General features: G+C 41.2%; 1 long non-coding RNA gene across 1 annotated transcript in view; it reads right to left on the bottom strand.

Annotated features, from left to right (window-relative positions):
• Positions 1–3,439: 3,439 nt before the first annotated feature.
• LOC144722734 (uncharacterized) overlaps positions 3,440–13,205 on the bottom strand; it is a 214,610-nt gene continuing 204,844 nt past the window's right edge. The window contains exon 4 of the long non-coding RNA XR_013586086.1: positions 3,440–4,559. This is a non-coding gene — a long non-coding RNA (uncharacterized LOC144722734). The remainder of the gene's footprint in view (positions 4,560–13,205) is intronic.

Here is a 13,205-nt window from a genome sequence, read left to right on the forward strand (position 1 = left end):
ACCTTTGCCTCCACGTGCCCTGCAGATTGCTTTCATTTACGTCGTTTCGATATTCGTGGCACCTTTCAGGAACGCATCCCCGAAGTCAACCAGGGTATTACTGTACATATTCGACGCTGAATCATGCACCACCTGTCACACGGGAGTGAGAGCTGCACTTTGTGATCCATACGAGGCACGTTTTCTTCATCCTCTCCTCGTTTCCAACCATATTTCCATCGTTTGCTTCCCTTCTCAGATTCTCATTTACAGCACTATCCTTCCACTCTGAGTTACTTTCCCGTCATTTTGTCTCTCGTGCCCAGAATACGTTATATATATAATAATCCTCACCATCATCTAGTTTTGCTTACTTGCTGTCCTACTTTCATTTACCAATGAATATCCCTTTACTTGTGCAGACACGTTTTTTCTGCCACACAGAGTGCAGATAAGTGCCTAATCGAGCTGCCAGTGTAATGAGCACCAGAATGTCCTCTGGAATTAAGGGACAGGCTATAATTAAGGCCTGGCTGTGGCCACTTTAAGCATGAAGATATATATATTTTTACTTCAGTTTTTCCCTCCCCTGACACAGAATGGGCATGATGGCATTTTGTACAAAATCATTAAAGGTTGACCTTGAGCTAGCCTGCAAAAAAAAGACCACCATCCAGTTATTGAATGGAATGAAAGCTGTTTTTGAAAAAATAAAAAAAGATGTCTCGAAATATTTATCTATTTATTTATTATTGTTGTTTGCTGAATTATTGTCTGTGTTTTTTTTTATAAATATGATGGCGGTTAATGCAAGTTATCCGTTTAATCTAGCCTGAATTTCCCGTCATTAGATTATATTTAAGTCATGGACACAATGGGTCCTAACACATGTAGTTTTGGCCACATTTCCACTTCATTTTGGCAGAATGATGACTATTTTTGTAAAATAAAAATGGCCTCATTACAAGGTAGGAATCCATTGGGGGCCAATTTTGCAACTGCATGATGGCGCAAAGTGTGCAGGGCTGACAGAGTTAGGTGGAACCCAGTTCTTCCAGAAACCTTTCACCATTGGCAGAAAGTTTTTGCTCATGGCTGAATCAAATTCATCAAATATTGTGGGTGAGTCTTCTGAAGGAAGTACCCAGGGGGATATCGTGGCCTATTCTAACCTATCAATGTGACATTTTGACCAGCAATATGCATATATAGAGGTAATGATACCACCTTAAAAGGAAAACATATATAACGGGTGAATGTTCGGGCGATTGCCCTTTTTCATAGCACATGATGAAGAAAGGCGATGAAGAAGCATCATTACTCAACATGTCCACATTTAAATATACATCCTTGTGTAGTGTTGTAAAGGACTGACTTCCAAACTTCTTTATGGCACACACTGTTTATTGTCTTAATACACAGTCCCTATCACACAAAGGGGTATATGGTCCCCTCACCCCACCCGTTACCCTGAGGAGGTACAGCCTCCGGACCTTGTACAGCTCCACACTCACGCTTAGCTCCTATTCTAAGGAGGTACAGCCTCCGGACCTTGCAGGCTATCTAATCTCCCTGCTATCCCAGCGTCCTCTGGCTGGACCTAGGGGATCTCTCCCCGAGCACTGGTTACACTGAGCCCTAGCCCTGATAAGGGCTGGAGGGCTTGGTCCAGGGTCCTAGATGTCTTCGGCCGACTTGGGTCTTCGTGTAGCAGAACTGGCCAAGAGCTCTCAGCGCTCTGGCTTTTATACCTGTTCGTGGCCGGGTTGTCCAATCCCCGGTCACCTTGTGGAACCCTCCGATTGGTCCTTCCCAATCTGGCGTTTGGATCCTACCTCACCCCATTTGACCCTGACCGTTTGATTGAGCGGGAAAACCTTGTTTACGATCCGCTCTCTCACAGCTTGTGAACAGCGAGTAGTTATCACCACTACACTTGTAAAAGGCGGTGTTATTCACGGACGTGTTGAGATTTTCGTTATTTGTGTTTGTGTGCCTCTGTAACAGACCAAGAGCCCAAAATGCACTCGTGAGTTCTGTAGAGAGCCAAGTGTATATACATATACGTGTGCATATGATTATTGACAGTTTTTGGCATAGCACGGCAGAAACTCGTTATTCGTTTTGCTTCTGTGATAGCACATTCGACATTGTGCCTCTTCGTTAGCAGCGCATGTGAGTGGAATAAAGAGCCACCTCGGCATGCGGCTCGGGAGATGCCGGTTGGCCACCACTGGTCTACTACACGGACCCCCTTGCTGTGCTGCCATTTCCTGAGCACCTCCTGGGCCTACAATTTGGCATTGGGGGGATCACCTCGAGATTAGCGAAGTGGCTCACCTAGAGATTGTGGTGTTGGTGGATCACAGAGATTGAGATTTGGGGATCCCATAGAGATTAGTGGTGGTGGATTTTTCCCAAAATAGTCTTGAGATACATGATCATTATCATCATCGCCGGCATTACTTGTGCACGAAGCCATACAATATACAAAACAAACGCCGACATCTACATGCATTTTGAGTAATGCCTTTTTCTTGGATATTTAGCGCCTCGTGAAATTTCTGGAAATAAATTTGTACACGAATTTACTCCACAGCATGGTTACATGCATTGTAACCTTAATTAAAGGTGAGATGCAAACAATATCAAATGCATCAAACATTTCCAAGATATTTAGTGCAATGTAATATTGTTTTAGTTATTAACACTCTAATCGGTTTAACAACACCCAACGCGATGTTTTAAAGGGTTATAATCACACCAAACGAGTTGCCAATGTGAAAATAGAATTACAATGTTACCAACGTGCAATCTAATAAAAAAACGTGAATGTTATTGTTTCCAACCATCAACCATATGTCAATGTGTACCTATAGGGAAAATTAAGAGCATTAGCTTCATTTTACTTTTCAATTACAATTTTTTTATAAAAAACATAAAGAAATGCAGTTCAATAGAGTGCTTCGCAAAGTAAAAGTACATGCAGCGCTTGTGTTCGCATCATAAAAATGGACTTGTCCTTCTCTTTAGAGTGATGGATATGTTCCAACTGTTTGCTCAATTTCAACATCCCATGACATTTTCCAGTCGGACATTGTGTTACTGCTGGGTTCACGGGAAAAATAACCATCTTCTGTCATACACCGCCCACCATTTTGCCTAATCTCAGAAGGATACGAGACAATTCAAAGTTTTGCGCCAAAGTGAGCAGTAAAAAATTAATTAAACACGTATGCCCGCGTGTAGAAGTGAAGGGAAAAAACGTGCACGCTCATGTACTTAGAGATGTAACCACACCCACACACTCGACAGTGAATCTTGTATGTGTAGAAATAGCCATAAGTGCATACCCATCCATGGATGTTCAAGCGCATGCCTATGTGGGCACATGCTCACTTGAATACACATATATGCGCACGTAACCTCGAATAGGCACTGGTTTCACTTGCATTCCTCATTAAAATCCATTTTTTTATTTGAACAAGCATGTTATCGTCTTCAATTTACAATCGATCTATGAGCATTATGTTGGAATGCACGGTGTACCAAACATGCACAGATAACCAGGGCATTTATAGGTCTACATGGTAATTTCGTGGATAACGCTCACAAGTGTACTCATGCTTCTCATCGCCTCTGTATCCGGCGTGTGCATGTGTGGACTGTGCATTATGTTGCAACTGTGTCACATTTAACGCATTCAGCACTGGTTTAGAATTAGTGTGAAGCAATCTCTGTATCTTTGCCCAGCTAGTCCCTTAAAAGGCCGCTTTTATTTTTGACAGTTTAACTTTTGAAGATGCACACTACCGTAACATCAACCACTGCACACGAAGCAATGCAACCAACTTGGGAACTGTTGCTGACAATACAACTGTCAAGCCTGATAAAGCCACCATCCAAATGTGTTTTTTTTACATTTCCAGCTTTTGCCATGTGTAACGCACCCCATATTTTACTGCCTGCTACGTGCTCCGATTGTCATGGAGTAAATATGCAGTTTCTACAATATTTAGATATTTGGCCAACAGTATGCAAGGCCAGTGATGGGGTTTTTTGGGTTCTCAGATTAAATCATTAATAGGTTTCAAAGCCACCATATTTATATGTACCTGTATTTAATATACCTTTGTAAAAGTGGCTGATAAATCTATTGTATCTATGTGGAATTCTCCTATCATTTGTCCAAGCATACCCCAGCCATTCTGGTCTCCTTCCATACACAAAAATAATGGATGAACTTTGAGATGCAGTTGTACTTGGACGCAATATCAATCCAAATTGTTTTGCACTCTGTTATAAGGCACTGCCCACATATATCAAGCAAGTTTCATGGAAAAATATTCTTGGAGACAGTAAAACTTTAAAACTTATCGCATCATCAATTCACTTTTAACATCTTGGTTGTATTCCATGTCCTGTTATTACCATTATATTTTCCATATCTCCAAATGCCTAGGATAGTTCAGTTGTGAATGTGCTGTGTGTGTGGGGTGGAGCGACGGCTGCACCATGAACCCGGCAACTTCAGTCTCATTTGTCTGGGCGCCACGGTGGCGAGATGTTAACTTCCTTGCCTGGTATGAAGGAGGTCGTGGGTTCGCAGAAAGAGGGCAGCAAACATGGTTTTCAGTTAAACAAACACAAAAGTCATCTGCAACAATTTTGCGAATCAAAATTAAATAACTAATAGTTCCAAGGACCTAACTTAAATGATGAAGTTAAAACATCTATACAAAGAGAAAGTAACGAAGATGGATTGGGATCAAAATTATGAAATAAACAGGTGAAGATGATAAAGATGAAGTGGTTTAATGTAGCTGAACCTGATACTGAAAATCAATGTACCCAAATAAAACGCTCTCAATCAGTGCACATCACCAGCTTTGACATACAGATTATGAACATGAAACAATGGCAAATAAAGTGGAACAAAAGCCGAAGAAAAGTTATTTTCACCGAGAGACGGGACGAGGAGTGGATACATCAGAGAAATGGGAGTAAGACACATCATACTAACTGATACAAATAAAATAAGCAGTGTTGGGCAGCAAATATTGCGAGAATGATGACTGATGGTACAACAGCCAAAAAAGAGAACGACACAAAGACAAAGATTCCCTGCATAGCCTTAACAGACTGTCGATGCAAGTGCTGTTAGCACTTGCATCAACAGGCTGACATGGCACACGAGGGGGTGGTCGACCAGCACCACGCCCGGCCACCTTTGTCTCCCTATTGGTGAAGCTTAGACACTGAACTCGGTACTCATTTGAGGCTGAGTCGACCTCAGATCAGTTAAGGCGCATTAGTGAGATCAATTATCGAATGGCAGAGCCATGTAAGATAGCGATGCCCTAAACAGGCCTTCATCCAGAAGTGAATAAACCCATGTTTAATTAAGGTGTTAAAAAGACATATCAACACAGCCCAGAATTTATATCTTTATTTATTGACGTTCCTTTAAATACATTTGCTCATTGTATCCGTTAAAAAGGGAAGAATAATAAAAAAGAAAAACGATTGAAAAAAGAACCAAGCACACAACTAATGGGCTATACCAGGGGACCTGCCCACAAGCCATACCCCACAGAGATGGGCCATTAGAGGCCTCCCTTGGGGCAGACGGGTGGGGGGGGGACCTGCCCCATCTATGGTCAAAGCATTACTGTGGTCGCCACTGCACAACAATACGCGCAGAAGGGCATGTTACACGAAGAAGCACGCAGCTTCTTTGGGGGACCGTGACAAAAGTGTCAATACAAATTGGGGGATGGGGGGGGAGAAAAAAAAAGGAATGGGGCTGTTACAAGTGCTGGTATTTTCTCACAGTGCAGAATACGAGAGAGTTACAGTGAAAGGTAAGTTCATCATTTAGTGATGATGGTGGATTACCATAAGCACATCTCTGCTGCGCACCACGCAAGAACAACTGTCACCTTTAATTGAGTGTGCACCCTCACATATTTGCACGGCATGATAAAATGGGATGTCAGCTTCTTCGTTCGCCTATATATATAAAATAAAAGTGCGGTACACGCCGTAGAGACGCACATGCATGTAGCTGTACTATAAATATAAAGCAAATATATATAGAGCCTATCATTCATCATCAACATTTTTATATCCATTCCTGAATGAAGGCCTCTCCATGATAATGCCACTGCCCATGATCCTGTGCAGATGCAATCAATCTCACTCCCACACGTTCCCTGTTTTCATCATACCATCTCCTCTTTAGTCATTTCTTCATGTGTGTTTTCGAGCCTGTCTCATGCTCCATCAATATTTTTTTTTGCCCTTCAGTTGTCATTCCTTCAAGCGACGTCCTATTGAAGTACCACGTGCCCCTTTTTTTGTGTCGTCCACTTAATTGCCAGTAATGTCGCCGGTCCTCGGTCGCCTGTTTAACCCCATGTGTTTTTCTTGTCACTTCTCGTTATATGAAGATAACAGATAAAGGAAATGGTCAGAGAGAGAGAGAGAGAGTCCTTATGTAAACCATTTTGAGACTGTTGAGGTTTTTCCCCAGTAAATAAAGATTTGTTTATAAGCTTATACCTTCACATTTAGATTTTCACTACGTTTATTTTATCGTATTATGCCAACATTGTTGGTATGCAGTTCATAAACCACATTTTAAAACATTGACTAGAACACGTGCAAGAAACAAACTCAGAATTCAGGAAATCGGTATGCACACATGAATAAATAGATTAATAGATAGAGCTGTATGGTAGCTAAAGTTGCAATCCTGAATTATTGAGGGTTGCCTGTGCTTCCCAAAAAAAAGATTTGTGACCTTTCCATCGCCCCTCAAAGTTAATGTAAAAAAAAGTTTCTTCACAGATACATTCATGGATGGCCAATAAAGAAGTCTAATCCCCAGACAGATGCCTGTGTGCATAAAGCTTTAGGAGTGTGCAACTTTAAATTTGACTGAATACAGTGAAGCACCTTGGCAACAACAACACAAAATGCCAATAGAGCGAAACGGATATGCAGGAGGTAATAAAGGAATCTTGTATGAAATTGGTCCTAAAAGCCTGATTGACGGCATGTGACTTGTGAAAGGAGAATATCTCCCTTCCGCACACATACGCTAAATGTGCGTTTCTCACACTTACAAAACGGAATACATGAGGCTATTTAATATTTACATTTGATAATAATTTGCTGTTTTATTCACATATTTCAGACATAAAAACCAAACGTTCAATATGAAGGGAAACCTCATGCAACTTGAAGCCTTTTGTAAAGCTGTTCTGCCATGTCGAAGGTTCATTTTATAAATTAATACATGAAATGCAAATTATCTGCTCACTATATTGGTGGCAGAATTCAGCACCGGTCAATTAGCCTGCCTGTCATGGTCAGTGTGAGATGCCATCACACAGCACTGCCTACCCTAGGGCTTAATTACTGAACCATGTGAATCAATCTGAAGCAATCTTTCAAGCATACTATATATAATATAAAATGAAATCAATCTATTTTGTGACATGCGGCATTACATGGCTTCATTTAAATGACCGCAGCGTAATTGCTAATCTTGCACATTAGAAAAAAAAAACTTAAAGTAAAGCGCTGAATCCCAATATATAAAAAACCTACAATAAAAAGCTCCCACTGCCTGAACAGTCGTCGCAGCATTATCTTACTTTCACCCTTTTCCCTATCTTTCACCGCAATCTTCTCTCTCTTCTCAATTTCCTGTGACCCCTGAATTCCCCACCCCTTACAGCCTCTGACACGAAGCGTCCCTCCCCCCTACCCATCCCATTGCTGTCACTTCATGTTGTGTGTGTGGTGGAGCGTGGTGGCAGCCCGCCTCCCATTTCATTATGCTCTCGGCTGTCCTCAGTTGTCTGCCATGTCTCCCCGATCACCCACTCCCTCTCACTGGCTCTCTCTCTCTCTCGCCAGCCGTACCTCAAGACAACCTCGTGTTAAAACTCCTCTCAAACACCCAGCCAATGGCCGCTGGCATTCCCTTCTCTTTTTTTTAATTACTGAAAATCGAATCACTATGTATGCGTGTATGTATGTTGAACTTACACTATGGGAACCTCATTTGCCAGTAAAAATATGATAATTGTTTTTTTACCCTTCTATCTGGCAACAAAACTGACACCCTTTTACAAGGAGTCATGTTTGCATAGACCGCAATACCTGCAGTCATAATACAAACAAAAGACATAACTCTGATAATGTGCACTGTCCTTGAAGTTGTTTGGTCCACACCCGAGACAGCTTTCCAAAAGGCGCACTCGTGCGCCTTTTGGCGTCATCTGGTCCAACCCATGTGAGACTAGGCTCTAAGGAAAGCTGTCTCGGGTGTGGACCAAACAACTTCAAGGACAGTGCACATTATCAGAGTTATGTCTTTTGTTTGTATTATGACTGCAGGTATTGCGGTCTATGCAAACATGACTCCTTGTAAAAGGGTGTCAGTTTTGTTGCCAGATAGAAGGGTAAAAAAACAATTATTATGTTGAACTTCTTTCGCACCGTATGTAGCCAATCGTGCTCATCGGAGGTGCGTGGAAGGACAAACTAAACACAACAAGTAGTTTTTGTCCTTTATTTTTTAAACTCATTTTTATTCAATGATATTTCAAACAACATATCGGTGCTTGCTCATTGATGAATTGTGTTTAATAGCTTAAAATGTATTTATCGAATAACGATATATACTTTTTCAAACTATTATATGATCTCGACCTGCACCTTGTATTTCCTCTTTCATAAGCCGATTGGGGGCTGGATCTTTGACTTCCACCAAAGAAAGTTGCCATGGTGGCATTACTGCCTTGTCCCGAGTGACACGACTTCCATTTCAATCTAAAGCGAGACTTTTATTTCAATTTTTGCTTGTCACACTCGCAATCACTGCCCCTATTCCTACATGTCACTTTGAATCTATTGTCCCAGATCATAGTCTTATTTGACATGCACTCTTAAGACGATTGCCACAAACGCTATACCACTTCTTATTGTTGCACACCATCTCAGACTCACTTTGGTTTTTTTTCAAGTCTATTCCCACACGTCTACCCCACCGTCTGTCCTTGGGCTATGTGGACTGCCCTGCTTTACAACTGCCCAGGGGAGCCTGTCTCTCCGTTTCCATCTGTCTCTCCCCATCGTCTTTCCTCCCAAGACCTGGCCCAGTAAAGTCTGTGCCATTCATCCTCACATCCTGCCTGATGAGGCTAGCACTCCCGAGGCCACCTCAAGATCTTGCCCCGTCACTCTGCCTGCTTTCCATTTTCTTTCCCTCACTTCCTCTGCACGCAATACTTTTGATCTGCCTGATCTTTGTATTCAAGTGGCAGGATTTGGAAACAGCCTCCCATGATAAGTGCATTGCACTTTTGAATAGCCTTATCGAGTTTTATTTTGTTTATACGCATTTCTGCGTAGTAAACGTGCATGCACCAAAATTACATTCATGACTTTGCAATATCTATAATTACCAACAACATCATTGCTCATTCAATGTCAACAATGGTCCCATGGCTCCTCCACCATCTGCTAATGTCAGGACACATTGTACCCAGCACTGGACCACATTCCTCTGGGGACTGCATGAGCATCAAAGACCCTTGCCACAAGGTCATGTCATCGCAGCATATTGGCAAGCAAAACGTACGCGTTAATTGTTTTATTACTGTCGAGAGCCAGGATTTTGACAGGCGGCCATATCGTGCTTTTTCATTTAATTGCAATGCACCGCAAGTTATATGTTATCTTTATATACCACCACTGTAAGAACACGAAACATAAATAGCAATACAAATGTCCAAGCCTTTATCAATCCACTGCTGGATCTAGGACTTTCCGATGTTGGTTGATAACGGGGTCAGACATCACTCACCACTGATTAGCCACAGGCGGGGATCAACATTCCATTCAGTCGCTGCATTCGGAGCAGAGTGCTCCAACTGCTGCTCGACTGCTCCACCCATCATGAATGCACTTCTCTATATATTATAGACAGCTACTATGCCAGATATATTTTCATCCTGACTAAATTACATTTCTGTGATATACACCACGTAACTAACAGTGGAGTTGACACTGCATGATAAGTCCTTCATCTAGTAGTGTATTGACAAATGGCTGAAAGTTATTGTTATTATTTGTGTATGTATGTTGAACTTATTTAGCACCGTATATGTAGCCAACCATGCTAATTGGAGGTGCGGGAGAAGGACTGCAAAACTAAGAACAAAATGCAGTTCTAACCCAATTCAATGTCAACTCAGATGATTTAAAAGTGCATAGCTTCAGTGACTTATTAATATTGAAAGTGAAGAGCATTCCAGACGGCCGCAGAAGCGCATCTTATTCAATCCTTTTGCTTCAGGAATTGAATAAGCGTCCGGCTTTTTGGAGCAAAACGTCGGACATTAAAGCAGAACCACCCCGCTGTACGAGCTGAATCCACCACAGAGCATTGCCCCAGCACCACCGCAAGAACTTTTAAAGTGGCTACTTTAGAGCGTGTCAACACTTGCTGCACTTTCTTTTTAATTTCCACTTGTGCCTGGTTTCTGAAACTGTCCATTCACATTCAATGGACGGAAATAAGCTGACAATCTGAAGGCCTGTACTGTCAATTGTACACGGTGCTTTTTCGGTCTTCGTGACACTAACATTGGGAATAATTATATTCATTGTTTAGATGACTTTATATTCTAACGGCTATTGTGCTGATGATTAATATATGCACATTTTTAGCAGCAATTTTGGAATGTTTTAATAAGCTTTTTAAAACATAATGTCAAGCATATATAATGATCACAATGCACACAGTAACCATGCTAATGCACTAATTACACAATGACACATCGTTGTTCTAATAAACACGCACACACGTTTTCTGAAATATGCTACGCTAAATTAATCTCTATTTAGTCTTACTGCACAAGCATACATTAAAGTAGTCTGTCTCAAAACAATCAGGCTTCAAGTATATTCCAAAACCATACACACATTAAAACCAACCTTTACTGTGTAAACTTTGTTATGAATAAAAATGCTCTAATGTAATTACGCACACTTTCAAAACACATACCTACTCCTAATGACCTCATCTGCATTCATGCACGCAGATGAGCTAATTGCTGGAAACTGAAACAATTTTAAGAAATGATGCAGACTACATTCAGTATAAGTGCCCTTAATTTCTAGTAGACACTCACCATTACCTTTCAGCCAAACATTTATGTAACTCCTTTGAAAAAAGAATGCACATCATTTAGCAACCCAAGATAAAAACCAAGTTTGTAAATAGATCTCATCTCATGTACCTTTCAAAAGCCTGTTTCACAACTGAACATTTTCTTTGAAGTTTTGAGTTAAAAATACAATCTCATTATTTACCACCAATTACCCCACACGAACAATTATTAAGCAAAATGCAAAATTGCATTTAATTTACTTTAATGATAACGTAGATAGCCATGCAACCCATCCAACACAGATAGCAAAGCCAGACATCTACATTTACAAACAGGCAGGCAAACAGGTCGACAGGCAGGCAGGAAGCCAGAGAGACAGTGCCTACAATATAGCTGATCAGTAATTACTTCATATGAAATATATATCTCATATATTACTGAAAGGAAAAGCATTTATGATATATACAGGCTTATGTTTAGTGCAGTGGCAGAGGTTCTCTTCATATTACCAATGCAATTGCTGCTCTGTTTGCATAAGGCATTCCAATAAAAAAAAGAGACCCCTTGTATGCCTTTGTGTGTCTAAAGTAATTAGCTAAGCACTTAAAATCGCATTAAAAACTGCCATAATGCTGGTTAACATAGGAAAACAAAACAAATTGAGTCTGTGCGCTCCCGTAGCATATTCTTTCACGTTATCTGCATTCACAATTGGAATGGCCGCATCGGCCACATCGGCCATTCCAATTGTGAATAAGGCCGGCCATTGTCCACGTTTATTGAAACCTTATTTGACTGTAATACAGGGTGTGGTGGTTAGAGTGTGCAGAGGGCTTGTCTCGCGAGAGGTTCCACGTACAAGGGACAGAAGCCACACCAGTCGTGAGAAACACACACTGCGTGTGCATAATTAAGGTGTTTTTTTTGGTCCATACTCTTTGGTTCTTTCGGTAAAGTCACGTCGGTGAAAAAATTAGTATTTTTATTTTCTACCTACGTGACTTCACCGAAAGAACCAAAGAGTATGGATCCTTGCAGTCACGAAAATTTCAAATCTAGAAGGGCTTTTTTGGGGTTAGATCGCGTAAAAATATAAATTTGTCGTTAAAACCCGCCACAGCCAACTATTAAGGGTTGTCACGTAAACAGAACGTGGACAATTCGTCACTAGTACAGCACTCCGGTGTGTTGGAGAGCCAAGCCACAACATTTACGATCTGAGTGCGACTGCGTGTGCAATGCGCTTTTCCAATGCCAGAAATATGCAGGCATTTCTTGGCATATTCCATGATTAAAATAGATTTTTACACTCGTGATATGAGCACTGCATTTTAGATGTAAGAATCTAGTATTTACAGTACGTGAAAAGTATGGTATTATTCAGAGGTGTGGACTCGAGTCATGTGACTTGGACTCGAGTCAGACTCGAGTCATGAATTTGATGACTTGCGACTCGACTTGGACTTGCATAACAATGACTTTGTCCCACCTATGAGATGTGGACTCGAGTCATGTGACTTGGACTCGAGTCAGACTCGAGTCATGAATTTGATGACTTGCGACTCGACTTGGACTTGCATAACAATGACTTTGTCCCACCTATGAGATGTGGACTCGAGTCATGTGACTTGGACTCGAGTCAGACTCGAGTCATGAATTTGATGACTTGCGACTCGACTTGGACTTGCATAACAATGACTTTGTCCCACCTCTGGTATTATTACGTTTGTACCAACGGGACAAAGTTGTACAAGCGATTTGAAACCAAGAAACAATACAAACGATGGTGTAGAAATTAAAATAAGTATGTTTCCTGTATCAAATCATTGGCCTAAGTCGTGAAAGAATATGATTACAGATTAGCGCAAACGCTGGACTGTACACCGAAATAGAAGAAACTTGGCTAGTCCAATGAGCACGGTTGGCTACGTACGGTGCGAAAGAAGTTCAACATACATGCATAGTCGTGACATGAGAAACCTGTAAAATTGTTGATGTTTGGTAGCGTTGGAGATAAAAAAACAAATGGATACG

Source organism: Lampetra planeri, chromosome 15 (assembly GCF_965212315.1).
Source record: "Lampetra planeri chromosome 15, kcLamPlan1.2.h2, whole genome shotgun sequence".
NCBI lineage: Eukaryota > Metazoa > Chordata > Hyperoartia > Petromyzontiformes > Petromyzontidae > Lampetra > Lampetra planeri.